Here is a 6,000-nt window from a genome sequence, read left to right on the forward strand (position 1 = left end):
TATCTATTCTATGAGAAATGTATATATAGGGTCTGTTCGCAGTGGCAGTTTGTGACGATCCACAACTCTTCCAAACTCATTCTGATTTGTTACACTGCGCATGCGCCGTCTCATGACTGTTTCCAACGATTTGACAGGACGGTTTACATCGAACGCGACCTAACCTTCACAAACCGTCTAGTATAATTCGTTTTGTTTTTATGTTTGTTTGCGCAGTTGAATATTGATCTAATACTACTAGTTTTAATTAAATTATATTATTTATTATTTATATTTTTTTTAGCTGTATTGTTTAATATAATAACAGATTAAAAATATAATAAATAAGTTTTTCGATGTTTATTTTCATCAAATATATAAAACAGTTATTCAATTATTTATTTTTAATCGTTAAACTCCTGTAAATTTGATGAATTTATTAATCTCATACTTTATTTTAGAAAATTATATATAATTATAATTATAATTATTATAGTTAGAAAAGTCATGAATTAATGTTTTCAAAGAATCGGCATCCATGTTCTCTGACAGTCACAAACGCATCAAACCGAGCTGACCGAACGCGTAGATAAAAATCCACAACAGTTTGGGATTCAGTTTGGACACATCGAACGGTCAAAACGATCTGCGCATGCGTCCGACGGTTGCGGACTGTCGGTGACTGTACTCCGAACAAACCCACAGGATACGAAACATAGATAAAATAAGTGTATAGGAAACTATGTATAGGTACCCATGATATAATAAATATATAATGTACATAAAATTAAATAAAGAAATGCAGTAAACATTTGTTTAAAAAGTGCCTCAAAGCTTATGTCATAATCTCGGAATAGTTCTTAATAAAAACAATATAATAATGATAAAAATATTTTATTAATATAATAAGTAAATAATAAATTAATTTGCTCATTTTTTATTATTTTTGGTCACACTAAAGATTTACAATAGACATTATTATAAAGACATCATGTCTTCCATTATCCATCAAATAAAATTGCAAGAAAAAAAACTACATTAACTTTTCGAGGCTTATAAATTGAAGGAAATATTGTTGTGAAGTAAATAGGACTCAATACCTCGTCCGATTGTCCGATTTTTATCCTCTAATGAAATGTTTACTGCAAATGCGATCATAGGGCTTGGGAACCCACGGCGGTGATCCATCAACACTACAAATATATATTTTGCATTATTTCAGCATTGTATTAATTAAACTGTTTGCAAAATAAACATTTTAGCGCTATTTGATAACTTTTATTTTTCTTTTAATCACAAAATTACAATTATTATTAAATAAAATATAATTAATATATAGATAATAGAATAGTTATACATAATCAATATACAATATATAAATATATAATTTTTATTATTTTAGCCTTGTATTAATTACATTGTTTGCAAAACATTTTTTTCTAGTAAGAATTAAATTTTGATAATATAACAATTTATTGACTTATAATTTTTCTTTTTGCTAAACATAACAATTATACAACTATTCATAGTACTCTGAATTGAATTTTTATAATAAGAAGGTTATGATCCTAGACAATATAATAATATGGTTATGATACTTACTTTATTTTTCTAACCGCAGCGATCCACATGGATCCACTTTTCCCGTTGATTTTCTTTCCACTTAGCTGTAGAAAATGTATAGAATTTGCAGTCACTTTTTCTGCTAGTATTTCTACAACCTACTATACAACAGCTTTGGTTGCTCATTTTTAATTATCTTATTTAAATTTGAAATAAACAAATATTTTATGTGTTGTTGATTAAAATTTCGGTTATAATAGCCACATTAATTTAATGCTCAAAGTAGCTACTACGAACGCTTCGGTCGATTTGACTTCCCCTTCCATGCCTTCGCACATAATTTGTGATCCATAGATAAAAGAAGAGATTGTTGCGATCCTCTTATTAAAAGTAAAATTACAAGCAGGCACAGATTGTTCTTATTTATCTATGGATTGTGAGTATTATGTTTATTAACTTCTCGAAGAAGAAGTTTGTGTTTTCATAAAAAAATCCGATTTGCTAGTTTTATGTTTTCTCGACGTTTCAAGCCATTCTGAACCGAATGAAACCAAATTTGTGAAAAGTATGTGTGTGTGTGTGTGTGAACAGATTTTTTGCCGTAAATCGACGTTTTCTCGGCTGGACCGATTTAAAAAATTTAAAAGCCATTCGGTGTATCACAATGAGGACTATTTTGTTTGTCAGTTTCGTGCGACAATCTGCCAAGCCGTTTTTTATAAATAGTAGAAAAGTGAAAAAAATTTAGTTTACGTTTTAGCCCGCAATTCTGAATCGATTTTGAAAATTCAAATAGAGTTCGAAGAGATCGGCCGGGCCGTTTTCTTGTATTAAAGTGTTAAACAAATTTTTTGCGACGATTTTACTGTTTTTTTTTGACGGTGAATACCATAGTCTTATAGATCATACTAAAATATTACGGCCCCACGAGAACTCGTTTAACTTAAAAATTCGTCAAAGTTTGCAAAAATTAGTATCGCTTTTTTGGCATTTGTCAAAATTAAAATTTTCTTCGACGTTTGCTAAAAAACGGCTGAACCGATTTCAGAAATGTAAAAGCCATTTGATGTATCTGGATGTCCTCATCGTTTGTCAGTTTTGTGCGACGATCGGCCGAGGCGTTTCTTTGTAATTTGGAAAAAAGTGTTAAACTTTTTGTCCACATTGAAGCTCTTACTACCGAATCGATTTTAAAAAATCAAAAACTGTTTGAAAGATATTAGTTGGGAACGATACTGATTAGTTTTAGGTGAAAATCTACTGAGCCGTTTTCTTGTAATTGCAACTGTTGAAAAAAAAATTCAAGCCGATTTTTATGGAACTTTTTTGGCGATATATATCACGGTCCATAGATAAAAGAAGAGTTAATGGTCTTATAGAACTTACTGAAATTGCCTTACGACAATTAGTTTAATTTTAAAAATTCTTCAAAGTTTGAGAAAATGAGTATATATTTTTTGACGTTTGTTAAAATTAAAATTAGATGATTTATTTCGTATAACGATAGAGTACATGGTCTTAATAAACATATTAAACCATTAAAGTTCTACGAAAACTGGTTCAATTATAAAAATTATTATGTTAACGTGCAATAGTTCGTTCGTTTTCAATTATGCATAATAAATCCACTCGGAATACTTTTAATGATTCAAAAATTAATTTATTTTTTATTGATTAAATCGATTATTTACACATATCGGGAAGTTCATGTATCTTATCTCCATAGATAAAAGAAGAGTATGTATATGTTTACTTATCTATGAGTTTGACATAAGTTTTATAGATAAATAATCACCCCATAGTCCTTATATGTATTATATAAGGTCTATGAATCACCCCCATCACCCCCATAATATACCCACCCATAGATAAAAGAAGAGTACCCACCCTCTTTTATCTATTCACATGAGTCAATAGTATAAAGTTTCCTATACACTTCTTTTATCTATGTTTCGTATCCTGAAATAAAGGGTTTGTTCGGAGTACAGTCACCGACAGTCCGCAACCGTCAGACGCATGCGCAGATCGTTTTGACCCTAGACAATATACTAATATAGACGTTTCTCTCTCGCGGTATTTGCGTTCAGAGAGCTAGGGAAAGTCACAAACGCCAGGTTGGGTGATGGCGCTTTAATCGCATTAATTTGACCGTTCGATGTGTCCAAACTGAATCCCAAACTGTTGTGGATTTTTATCTACGCGTTCGGTCAGCTCGGTTTGATGCGTTTGTGACTGTCAGAGAACATGGATGCCGATTCTTTGAAAACATTAATTCTTGACTTTTCTAACCTCAAATAAAGTATGAGATTAATAAATTCATCAAATTTACAGGAGTTTAACGATTAAAAATAAATAATTGAATAACTGTTTTATATATTTGATGAAAATAAACATCGAAAAACTTATTTATTATATTTTTAATCTATTATTATATTAAACAATAAAGCTAAAAAAAATATAAATAATAAATAATATAATTTAACTAAAACTAGTAGTATTAGATCAATATTCAACTGCCCAAATAAACATAAAAACAAAACGAATTATACTAAACGGTTTGTGAAGGTTAGGTCGCGTTCGATGTAAACCGTCCTGTCAAATCGTTGGAAACAGTCATGAGACGGCGCATGCGCAGTGTAACAAATCAGAATGAGTTTGGAAGAGTTGTGGATCGTCACAAACTGCCACTGCGAACAGACCCAAAACTTCAATTTATAAATTGTCAACTCTGGCAATACGATCGCATTATTGCGCAGTGCATGTGCATCGTTTGCAATTGCAAACTGTTATAAAATGATGTGAAATGCAGTTGTAAGCAAAGACAATTTTGTTGCACCATATGCCAATGGATAGATGATTTGATAATATTATATAATTATATAGACTTAGACACCTGATTTTTAATTGCAGGTATTTATTCAATTTAACGTATTTATTAATATTTGTAATTATATTCACACATAATGATACAGCAGAAGTAACATTTTTTATATCAATAGCTGTCATGTATAAATATATATAGATATATATATATATATATATATATATATATATATACATATATTCCCATTAAATTTACTGTCCAACTGTCAAATTTTAGGGTTAAATGATGTTATCACCTGTTAAGAATTGTGGCTAACATATTAGTAAATATATCTTACTTTTGCAAATGTGTATCGAAGAACGTTACACATATATGTATAGAGTGGAATTAGGGCAGGTTCTTGAGCTGAGTTGAACTCCAACACGATCCAGTGAACAATAGTGTTTTTCATTTTCCATTGCCATTTCACACTGCAGTAAACATAATATGTTAATTAATATTATGTTTAATTATTATGATGACCTAATATTATGATCAACCTTCCTAAGACGAAACGTTATACTGAATATATATAATACGGAATATAATTATATATATACATCTATATATGATTTAGATTTTTTTGTTCGATGTTGAGACATATTCTTGAAATTTTAATTTACAGCCAATTAACATTTCAAGAATATATACATGTATATATGTATATATGTATATATATATATATATATATATATATATATATATATATATATATTAGGGGGACCGGAAAGTAATGTCGTTTTCTTACGCTAAACTACAAACACATACATTTTTAACGAGTCTTTATTTTTAATCAATGATGTATTCCCCATCATTGTCAATAACCTTTTGCCATCCAGTGAGTAAATTCTCAATCCCTGATCGATAAAAATTAATTGGTTTTTCGGCAAAATATCTAGAGATGGCATTTTGGATATCATCCAAATTTGCAAATGTTTTGCCACTTAAAAAGTGTTGCAGCCCTCGGAATAAGTGGAAATCCGATGGTGCAACATCGGGCGAATATGGTGGATGAGTCAAAACGCTTCTGTGTTGTGTCGTTGAAGCAATAAGTTGCATGTGATTGATCGGTTAGCCTTATTCTGTTCGGACAGATTATGCGGGACCTAAACACCTGCTCTGCTTACTTTCTCAATCTGCTTCAAATGTTCTTGGATGGTCGATCAAGGTTGGTTGAGACTGTTTGACAATTCTTTGATCGTCTGACACGGATTTGCTTCCACTTCCGCCCTTAACACGTCGTTGTCTAACGCTGATGGTCTTCCTGATCGATACGAGTCGGAAAGATCAAAATTACCCGATTTGGACTTGGAAAACCACCTTTGGCATTTATGAATGTCCAGTGCTTTGGATAAACATCGCAAATGTTTTTGGTAGCAACTGTTGCGTTATTTCCCTTGCGAAACTCAAAGAGCATGCAATGCCGGATGTGTACCTCTTCTGGTATTTGGCTGCCATTTTACCCAAATTACAAAAAAACAAATGTAATTCAAATGTCTATAAGTAAAGAAATCACTATGTCTCACAAATGTCTTTGGTACGCCTCTGAACCAAACAATGAGCTGACAAATGACAATCAAGTATTGGCATGCGCA

The sequence above is a fragment of the Ctenocephalides felis genome, unplaced genomic scaffold (genome assembly GCF_003426905.1).
Source record: "Ctenocephalides felis isolate EL2017-DRISC unplaced genomic scaffold, ASM342690v1 CF-g0.4_SCAFFOLD_01170, whole genome shotgun sequence".
In the NCBI taxonomy this organism is placed as follows: Eukaryota; Metazoa; Arthropoda; class Insecta; order Siphonaptera; family Pulicidae; genus Ctenocephalides; species Ctenocephalides felis.